General features: G+C 45.0%; 1 protein-coding gene across 1 annotated transcript in view; it reads left to right on the top strand.

The window, feature by feature from the left end:
- The first annotated feature begins 8,754 nt into the window (after positions 1-8,754).
- Positions 8,755-11,375, top strand: part of LOC140425496 (nucleotide-binding oligomerization domain-containing protein 1-like) — a 43,207-nt gene continuing 40,586 nt past the window's right edge. Inside the window, exon 1 of the mRNA XM_072509823.1 lies at positions 8,755-9,044. The gene's annotated coding sequence lies outside the window, so the exon portion shown is untranslated. The remainder of the gene's footprint in view (positions 9,045-11,375) is intronic.

Genomic DNA, 11,375 nt, shown 5'->3' with positions numbered 1-11,375 from the left:
TTCCCCCCTCCCTTGTTGTTCTCTCAACACGTGGTTGTGTTTCTCCAGTTCCCTTACTCTAGATTCAAATAAGTGCAGTTTTATTGTTACGCGAAGCTTCGGGAGAGAGCGTACGTACCCCGCGGTACAGTAGCCAGCCTTTCTCCCGGTTTGAATGGCTGGCAGTCATTTTATACTTTGGGTTCACAATGAGCCCAGATACAAAACAATTATCACCTTGTTATCTTTAAACATTTTATAGATTGTACATCGCTATTTGTAAGCGTTTTGCCATTTACACATGGCCACAGTCAAAGAGGTTTTACAGGTTACAGGCAGCAGCAGGAAAGTAGTATCGATTGTCCCTTTGTTTTCGGAAATGGCCCAAGACATTCGTATTAGCATATCATTGTGTACACCTTGGCTGAAGTCAGCTTTATTCAAGTGGTGTCCCGCATTTATGTATTTCTTAATCTTCCTGTCTGGCTCCCTTTGTCCTGGATCTGTTCCTATCTGTCCTACTGGCACCCCACTGGACTCCAGGCCTCAGTTATGTCTGCTTTATTCTCTGTGTCTCCATCTTGTGTGTCAGGCAGCCATCTTCTGTGCCAAGTGCCCTTTTGAACCATTTCCCACTTCACTATCAAACAACATCCATAAAGACTTAATCCTTTAAAATTGGCACAGGTTAACAGAGAGATTGAGAGAATGCCGAAGAATGGCAGAATTGAAGTGGGTTGCAGCCAATGGAGCTTACCCATAGTGATGGTACCTAAACCATAGAACATAGATCATTACAGTGCAGTACAGGCCCTTCAGCCCTCGATGATGCGCCAACCTGTGAAACCACTCTAAAGCCCATCTACACTATTCCCTTATCGTCCATATGTATATCCAATGACCATTTGAATGCCCTTAGTGTTGGCGAGTCCACTACTGTTGCAGGCAGGGCATTCCACGCCCTTACTACTCTCTGAGTAAAGAACCTACCTTTGACATCTGTCTTATATCTATCTTCCCTCAATTTAAAGCTATGTCCCCACAGTGCTAGACATCACCATCCATGGAAAAAGGCTCTCAATGTCCACCCTATCCAATCTTCTGATCATCTTGTATGCCTCAATTAAGTCACCTCTTAACCTTCTCTCAAATGAAAACAGCCTCAGGTCCCTCAGCCTTTCCTCATAAGATCTTCCCTCCATACCAGGCAACATTCTGGTAAATCTCCTCTGCACCCTTTCCAATGCTTCCACATCCTTCCTATAATGCAGCGACCAGAATTGCACACAATACTCCAAATACGGCTGCACCAGAGTTTTGTACAGCTGCAACATGACCTCATGGCTCCGAAATTCAATCCCTCTACCAATAAAAGCTAACACACGTACGCCTTCTTAACAACCCTCTCAACCTGGGTGGCAACTTTCAGGGATCTATGTACATGGACACCGAGATCTCTCTGCTCATCCACACTGCCAAGAATCTTACCATTAGCCCAGTACTCTGTCTTCCTGTTATTCCTTCCAAATGAATCACCTCACACTTTTCTGAATTAAACTCCATTTGCCACCTCTCAGCCCAACACTGCAGCTTATCTATGTCCCTCTGTAACTTGTAACATCCTTCCGCACTGTCCACAACTCCACCGACTTTAGTGTCATCTGCAAATTTACTCACCCATCCTTCTACGCCCTCCTCCAGGTCATTTATAAAAATGACAAACAGCAGTGGCCCCAAAACAGATCCTTGTGGTACACCACTAGTAACTGGACTCCAGTCTGAACATTTCCCATCGACCACCACCCTTTGTCTTCTTCCAGCTAGCCAATTTCTGATCCAAACTGTTAAATCACCTGAATCCCATGCCTCCATATTTTCTGCAGTAGCCTACCGTGGGGAACCTTATCAAACGCTTTACTGAAATCCATATACACCACATCAACTGCTTTACCCTCATCCACCTGTTTGATCACCTTCTCAAAGAACTCAATAATGTTTGTGAGGCACGACCTACCCTTCACAAAACCGTGTTGACTATCTCTAATCAAATTATTCCTTTCCAGATGATTATACATCCTATCTCTTATAAACCTTTCCAAGATTTTGACCACAACAGAAGTAAGGCTCACTGGTCTATAGTTACCGGGGTTGTCTCTACTCCCCTTCTTGAACAAGGGGACAACATTTGCGATCCTCCAGTCTTCTGGCTTCCTGTAGACAAAGATGACTTAAAGATCAAAGCCAAACGCTCAGCAATCTCCTCCCGAGCTTCCCAGAGAATCCTAGGATAAATCCCACCTGGCCCAGGGGACTTATCTATTTTCACACTTTCCAGAATTGCTAACATCTCCTCCTTATGAACCTCAAGCCCATCTAGTCTAGTAGCCTGAATCTCAGTATTCTCTTCGACAACATTGTCTTTTTCCTGTGTGAATACTGACGAAAAATATTCATTTAGCACCTCTCCTATCTCCTCGGACTCCAAGCACAACTTCCCACTACTGTCCTTGACTGGCCCTACTCTTACCCTAGTCATTTGTTTATTCCTGACATATCTATAGAAAGCTTTAGGATTATCCTTGATCCTACCTGCCAAAGACTTCTCCTCCTGGCTCTTCTTAGCTCTCTCTTTAGGTCCTTCCTAGCTAACTTGTAACTCTCGAGGGCCCTAACTGAACCGTCATGTCTCATCTTTACATAAGCTTCCTTCTTCCTCTTGACAAGTGTTTTGTCTGCTTTAGTAAACCACGGTTCCCTTGCTCGGCCTCTTCCTCCCTGTCTGACAGGTACATACTTATCAAGGACACACAGTAGCTGTTCCTTGAACAAGCTCCACATTTCCATTGTGCCCATCCCCTGCAGTTTTCCTCTCCATCCGATGCATCCCAAGTCTTGCCTCATCGCATCATAATTGCCTTTCCCCCAGATATAACTCTTGTCCTGCGGTATATACCTATCCCTTTCCATCACTAAAGTAAACGTAATCGAATTGTGGTCACTATCACCAAAGTGCTCACCTACCTCCAAATCTAACATCTGTCCTGGTTCATTACCCAGTATCAAATCCAATATGGCCTCGCCTCTCATTGGCCTATCTACATACTGTGTCAGGAAACCCTCCTGCACACATTGGACAAAAATGGATCCATCTAAAGTACTCGAACTATAGCGTTTCCTGTCAATATTTGGAAAGTTAAAGTCCCCCATAACAACTACCTGTTGCTTTCACTCCTATCCAGAATCATCTTTGCAATCCTTTCCTCTACATCTCTGGAACTTTTCGGAGGCCTATAGAAAACCCCTACCAGGGTGACCTCTCCTTTCCTGTTTCTAACCTCAGCCCATACTACCTCAGTAGACGAGTCCTCATCAAACATCCTTTCTGCCACCGTAATACTGCCCTTGACTAACAATGCCACCCCTCCCCTTCTTTTACCACCTTCCCTGAGCTTACTGAAATATCTAAACCCCGGCATCTGTAACAACCATTCCTGTCCCTGCTCTATCCATGTCTCTGAAATGGCCACAACATCGAAGTCCCAGGTACCAACACATGCCGCAAGTTCACCCACCTTATTCTGGATGCTCCTGGCATTGAAGAAGACACACTTTAAACCACCTTCCTGCCTGCCGGTACACTCCTGCAACTTTGAAACCTTACTCATGACCTCACTACTCTCAACCTCCTGTAAACTGGAGCTACAATTCAGGTTCCCAAGCCCCCGCTGAACTAGTTTAAACCCTCCCGAAGAGCATTAGCAAATTTCCCCCCCAGGATATTGGTACCCCTCTGGTCCAGGTGTAGACCATCCCGTTTGTAGAGGTCCCACCGACCCCAGAATGAGCCCCAATTATCCAGAAATCTGAAACCCTCCCTCCTGCACCATCCCTGTAGCCACATATTCAACTCCTCTCTCTCCCTATTCCTCGTCTCGCTATCATGTGGCACAGGGATAATAATTCTGTTTGTCCTAGATCTAAGTTTCCACCCTAGCTCCCTGAATTCCTGCCTTACATCCCTAACCCTTTTCCTACCTATGTCGTTGGTACCTATGTGGACCACAACTTGGGGCTGCTCCCCCTCCCCCTTAAGGATCCCGAAAACACGATCCGAGACATCACGCACCCTGGCACCTGGGAGGCAACACATCAACCGCGAGTCTCTCTCGTTCCCACAGAATCTCCTATCTATCCCCCTAACTATGGAGTCTCCAATGACTAATGCTCTACTCCTCTCCCCCATTCCGTTCTGAGCACCAGGGACAGACTCTGTGCCAGAGACCTGTACCCCATGGCTTACCCCTGGTAAGTCCCCCCCCCAACAGTATCCAAAGCGGTATACTTGTTACTAAGGGGAATGACCACAGGGGATCCCTGTACTGACTGCTTCCTCCCAGCCCCTCTCACTGTCACCCATCTATCTTTATTCTTCGGAGTAACTACATCCCTGAAGCTTCTATCTATGACCACCTCTGCCTCCCGAATGGTCCGAAGTTCATCCAGCTCCAGCTCCAGTTCCCTAACGCGGTTTCTGAGGAGCTGGAGATGGGTGCACTTCCCACGGATGAAACCAGCAGGGACACTGACGGCGTCCCTCACCTCAAACATTCTGCAGGAGTACCAGACGATACCCAACGGTTGTGTGTGAACTATAGAAAGGTAAATGCAGTTACAAGAACGGACTCTTATCCTGTCCCACCATTGAAGGATTGCATTGAGAAAGTGGGACAATCTGCTTTTATTTCCAACTTCCAGACATGGAAAGAACATTTTAAACTCGATCGACTTCAGGAGGCGGGTTTGGTGATGAACCTAGCCGAAAGTGAATTTGGAGAAGCCCGAATCACTTTCCTTGCGGAGTTTCCGTTACCCTCAAGTTAAAAGGGAAATAATGCGATTTCTTAGCATGAGTGGATTTGATCGAACTTTTGTGCAAAAGTTTTGTGGCGTGATCGCTCCACTGATGGACTTGCTAAAGAAACGTAAAAAATTTCAATGGACAGCGGACTTTCAACAGGAATTTGACTGCCTGAAAGCTGTGGTAACCAATGTTCCTGTAATGGAGAATTGCAAGGGACTCTGTGGTCAGATTGAACTAAATTATCTGAATCTGAAGAGAAATGCCGAGTAGAGGAATGGATGGATTGTGCAGAGACTTTGTTCAAAGAGACTGTCAATCAAGAAGGATTTCGGTGGCAAGAGATCCAGGACAGAGTGATTTTGGGGGCATGGGTGGGTGATGGTAGGGTGTCAGATATATATAGGGAAATGAGAGACGAGGGGGAGACGATGGTAGAGGAGCTGAAGGGAAAATGGGAGGAGGAGCTGGGGAAGAGATTGAGGAGGGGCTGTGGGCAGATGCCCTAAGTAGGGTAAACTCTTCGTCCTCGTGTGCCAGGCTCAGCCTGATACAATTCAAGGTTCTACACAGGGCGCATGTGACTGGAGCAAGGCTGAGTAGATTTTTTGGAGTGGAGGATAGGTGCGGGAGATGCGCGGGAAGCCCGGCGAACCACACCCACATGTTTTGGTCCTGTCCGGTATTGCATGGGTTCTGGGTGGGTGTGGCAAAAGTGATTTCAAATGTGGTGGGGGTCCGGGTCGAACTAGGCTGGGGGTTGGCTATATTTGGGGTTGCAGATGAGCCGGGAGTGCAGGAGGCGAGAGAGGCCGATGTTTTGGCCTTTGATTCCCTAGTAGCCCGGCGAAGGATTCTACTTAGGTGGAAAGAAGCTAAGCCCCCGGGTGTGGAGGCCTGGATCAATGACATGGCAGGGTTCATAAAATTGGAGCGGATAAAGTACGCACTAAGAGGTTCGGCTCGAGGGTTCACCAGGGGTGGCAACCGTTCCACGACTATCTCGCAGAGCGATAAGGGAAAATAGGAAAGGTAGCAGCAGCAACCCAGGGGGAAGGGGGGGGGGAGGGCTCATTTGGGTCCTCAGGGGTTTTATGTGTGTGTTTATCTCTTAGTTATTTATATTAGATGTTATGAAGTTACTATTTTAGTTACTATTTCTGTTGTTTCTTATTTTGTTATTGGCAGTTGCCGTTAGTTAGCATATTATTTTTTTTTTTAAACGATCAATGTATATATTATTACAAAGTTGTAAAATGGGAAATTTTTGTTTGATCGAAAAACTTTAATAAAATATATTTTTTTAAAAAGGTTTTCGGTTGGAGGAAGAAGAACAAAGAAAAATGGACTATATTATTATACCTGTTTGAGTGTTGTTTTCTTTAAATGAAAATGTATATTTACTGTGTACATGTCTTTGTGGATGGTGAAAAAGTGAAAAATGAAACCATCTTGAAGTTGATGATTTTTTTTTCTTGGGGGGAGGTGTCATGTGAGAGTACCTTTAAGAACTGGATGTTTAAGCAATGTGCCTTTAAGAAAACAGTGATGTCATAGAATGGGTGGAGCTCAGCTCAGTGCAGCCATTTCAATAAGTTTCAGTTATAAAGTGCCTGACTGGTTTTGCTGAGAGCAGCTAAAAAGTGCCTGGCTGGTTTTGCTGACAGCAGTTTAAAAGTAGAAAGCCAGTTTGAGACAGCAGCTTGAGAAATTCTGGTTTGCAGTGATCTGCTTGAAGGGAGAAAGCCAGGTTTGAGAAAGCAGCTTGGTTGTGTCTGTGTGTTTCCAGAGAATTTGCAGGAAGAAAGCAAGGTGCTGGAGCTGAAGTCAACCAAGCATATATATCTCTGCCATAAACCAGAAAATATATATTAACTGTGACTGGTGTGTTACTGTTTTGAAGGTTTGAAGCCTTTTGGATGTTTGAAGGAACATTTTAAGCAATTGTTTACTGTTGCAATATTTTCTGAGTTATCTTTGAAGTAAGGAGTGTTAAGAGTACCAATGTTTATTTAAGATGTTAAGTTGAGTTCATGGAATAAACAGTGTTTTGTGTTTAAAAACCCACGTGTCCATAATTGTAATCCCACACCTAGGGGAAAAGCCGTGTGCTCGGAAAAGCAACAAATCCATTAGAGGGAGAGGTTGGTTGAACTCCATGATATATTTTGGGATTCTGAAAACGCCTCGCCCATAACAATAGCCTTGGTCTAAACAGGGACAAAACAGCTAAACTCCAGAGGTGAAGTGAGAGTGACTGGCCTTGACATCAAGGCAACATTTGAGCAGGTATGGCATCAAGAAGCCCCTGAAAAAATGGCATAAATGGGAATCATGGGGAAAACTCTCTGCTGGCTGGAGTCATACCCAGCACAAAGGAAGATGGTTGTGTTTGTTGAAGGTCAATAATCTCAGTCCCAGGACATCAATGCAGGAGTTCCTCAGGGTAGTGTCCTTGGCCCAACCATCTTCAGCTGCTTCATCAATGACCTTCCTTCCATCATAAGGTCAGAAGTGGGGATGTTGACTGATGACTGCACCATGGAATAATAATAATAATCTTTATTGTCACAAGTAGGCTTACATTAACACTGCAATGAAGTTACCGTGAAAAGCCCTAGTCGCCACATTCCGGCGCCTGTTCGGGTACACAGAGGGAGAATTCAGAATGTCCAAATTACCTAACAGTACGTCTTTCAGGACTTGTGGGAGGAAACTGGAGCACCCGAAGGAAACCCACGCAGGCACAGGGAGGACGTGCAGACACCGTACAGACAGTGATGCAAGCCAGGAATAGAACCAGGGACCCTGGCACTGTTGAGCAACTGTGCTAGCCACTGTGCTACCGTGCCGCCCCATGTTCAGCACTATTTGACGCTTCAGACATTCAAGCAATCTGTGCGATATGTAGCAAGATCCAGTCAACATTCAGGTTTGGCTTTGATAAGTGGCATGTAACATTCATGACATACAAGTGCCAGGCAATGACCATCTCCACCAAGAAAGAATCTAACTATTGCCCCTTGGCATTTAATGGCACTATCATCGCTGAGTCCCCCACATCCTAGGGATTTACCATTGGCCAAGAACTAAACTGGACTAGCGAACTGGACTAGCCATATAAATACTGTGGCTATAAGAGCAGGTCAGAGGCTGAGTAATGCACCCCCTGACTCCCCAAATCCTGTCCACCATCTACAAGGCACAAGTCAGGGGTGTGATGGCATACTCTCCACTTGCCTGGATGAGTGCAGTTCCAACAACACACAAGAAACATGACGTGAAAAAGCTGCCCACTTGATTGGAATCCTATTCACCACCTTCAAAATCCACTCCCTTTACCACAGATGGCAACAGTAGCAAGTGTGTGCCAACTACAAGATGCACTGCAACACCTCACCAAGGCTTCTTTGGCAGCTCCTTCCAAGCCTGCCGAGAAGGTCAAGGGGTACACCACCAGTTGCAAGTTCCCCTCCAAGTCACCCTCCATCCTGATGTGAAAATATTTGGCTGCTCCTTCACTGGGGCTGGATGAAAATCCTGGAATTCCATCCCAAACAGCACTGTGGGTCTACCTACACCACATGGAGTTCAAGGTGACCGCTCATCACCACCTTCTCAAGGGCAGGGAAACAAATGCAAAATTGTCCAGCGATGCCCACATCCCGTGACATAATATAATTTTAAAAATCCTTTGGAAAAGCTCAAATAAAATCAACCATTTTTTGGCAACTGAGAGGAGTACCCCACTCTTTTGCAAAGAAATAATCTATCTCTAGCACACGTTACTGTGAAGTTGTAGTTCTGATGTGATCGTAGCAAGCTGCAGCTATCTCCTACAATCATGGAATCGTTCAGAGTGCGCCACATGACCTGAAAGCAGATTCTCACATCCTGCCTGACTGCTGGCGGTGACGTCCATTTAGGGAACAATTTCCCCTCCGCAGTCACAGAAAACAAATCGGAATGAAAGGAACAACGCCTTGAATAAATTCTGATGGAAAAAGAATGCTGGAATTTTCTGTTCCAAACATTGAAGGAAGTCAATAATCGTGAATGCCACATAACGATAGAACCCGAATTCCCAGAGTTTTATCGTGGATAAGAAACAACTATTTTAAAGGAAGGAAAAACCTCGAAGATTTGGAGCACAGATACAACCCCACACAAGTGTTAAGTGTGTACAGTTACTGCTGGGGGGAATCAGGCAAGTGTGAGATTAAGACATTCATGGCACGAAGTACTAATGGCTTCAGTACGGGCGCTAAACTAACACGTTTTGTTTTATTTGGTTGAAACAATCAGCAGCAGTAATGCTCCCAGGTCAAGAAAGTTAATCTTTTTTACTTCACAAGAAGTGTGCAGAATTTGTTTCTCACTAAGGGGTCTGAGGTAATTTTCAGTAGAGGTTTGATTTAGAATCAGTGCTGATACCATGGATGAGTGTGGAGTGGGTCCTGAATTATTCAGTGTTGCTGTCTTTCAGGCTCTGTTTCCTCACTTCATTGGTGCAGGTGGATATTAAGGATCTTAAGCATTAACTCCCCATCACTGACTGCTATTCCTCCTTCAATTAGTACAACCAAGAATAAAAGGTAACCTGCTCATTCGTCTTGTTTGCCATGTGTATGTGAGGAAGATTGCTGCTCCATCCCGCCACCCAAGTCTCCATTGCGCAAAAGCAACTCTTTTATTACTTGAAGCTTTCGGGGAAATCGGACACAATTTAAAAGTGGCACAAAAGGAACGGGGAGAGAGAGTTGAAAGGAATTTTTTTTTTCCTCAGCACTTTTTTTCAGTTTGCCTCTCTCCGAACACCGCATGACTTGGAGAGGAGGAAGTGTTTAGTCATGTTACTGGTCATCACGGCGGCCTGCAGGCTTGATAGACCAAACTCGACTTTCCCAATGCATTAATGTTACATGTTCATATGTAAAGGGTTGTCAAAACGTGACAGAGAAAAGGGGATAGGTGTTTGAAGCAGAGGAAGATACTGAGCTAAGCAGGAGAGAGTAGGGAAATGGGAATGAGGCTGCACATTCGCAATGCTTTAACTTTTTTCTATGAATGTATGTGATGACATGATAATGCACTGAATAAATATTGATGTCATTACTGTGTCATGAAACTGTCATTTGCGTTTGTGAGATTGGTCCAAATTTTGTGGTCAGTGGTGAATGAATAGGGCCAATCCTTCATTAAACTGACACTTGCCCCCAGACTTTCATGGGTTTCTAGGCAGGAACTTGCTGTCAGCAGAAAGCCAAAACCATGAAGCACACTCATCTGGGGATTTGGGATCTGTGTGAACAGGACATTCAATGGTGTGTCTCCTTAACCAATTTGACTGAAGGATCCTTACAGAGGCACGAAAAGTCTAAACTAGAAACCGTCAACTGGAATACATAATTCAGTGTCAAACATACAGAAACACCACCGAGAGAGGGAGAAAGATGGGATTAAGGGAGGGGAGGAGGAGGAGGAGGAGGGGGAGGGGGGGGGAGTAAAAAACACAACAAAAATATGTTTAGCTTTTTCAAAATCTCAAAAATATAATAAAGATCTGAAGGAATGAGACTCCACATTTATAAAGGTTAATTTTCAGACCTTGTGAGGTTGGTTTCCGGTAATGAAGATTAATCACATTTAAAAATCCACTTATACTTGAATGGAAAGCTCAAACCTTTGCTGTGAGTAAATAATGGGTAAGTTAGCTCATTCAGGCCATTCCATTTATTTCAATGGTGAGTCTTTTGGTGAGGTACCAGTTCTGTGATTGGATTGGATTTGTTTATTGTCACCTGTACCGAGGTACAGTAAAAAGTATTTTTCTGCGAGCAGCTCAACAGATCATTAAGTACATGGGAAGAGAAGGGAATAAAAGAAAATACATAATAGGGCAACACAAGGTATACAATGTAACTACATAAGCACCGGCATCGGATGAAGCATAAAGGGTGTAGTGTTAATGAGGTCAGTCCATAAGAGGGTCATTTAGGAGTCTGGTTACAGCGGGAAGAAGCTGTTTTTGAGTCTGTTCGTGCGTGTTCTCAGACTTCTGTATCTCCTGCCCGATGGAAGAAGTTGGAAGAGTGAGTAAGCCGGGTGGGAGGGGTCTTTGATTAAGCTGCCCGCTTTCCCCAGGCAGCGGGAGGTGTAGATGGAGTCAATGGATGGGAGGCAGGTTTGTGTGATGGACTGGGCGGTGTTCACGACTCTCTGAAGTTTCTTGCGGTCCTGGGCCGAGCAGTTGCCATACCAGACTGATGCAGCCAGATAGGATGCTTTCTATGGTGCATCTGCTGGAGGAGCAGAGCAACTCAAAATGACAAACCTTTCTGATTTCCTTGTTGAACTGTGAATGTGCAGCCACCAGAAGTCGCTCTCCAATTTCCCCTTTAGCAATGGTGAGCGCGAGGTGCATCACAATTATTTTTAGTGCAAACCCCGGACCATTATAAAATTCTGTTAACCTGGTACATGAAGGAATACGTCACTTGGCATGCAACTGAACAATTCAGACAAGAGGTTCCCTGTT

This window comes from Scyliorhinus torazame, chromosome 6 (assembly GCF_047496885.1).
Source record: "Scyliorhinus torazame isolate Kashiwa2021f chromosome 6, sScyTor2.1, whole genome shotgun sequence".
Classification (NCBI taxonomy): domain Eukaryota; kingdom Metazoa; phylum Chordata; class Chondrichthyes; order Carcharhiniformes; family Scyliorhinidae; genus Scyliorhinus; species Scyliorhinus torazame.
The sequence above is the reverse complement of the archived record's forward strand: the minus strand, read 5'-3'. Positions and strand labels throughout refer to the sequence as shown.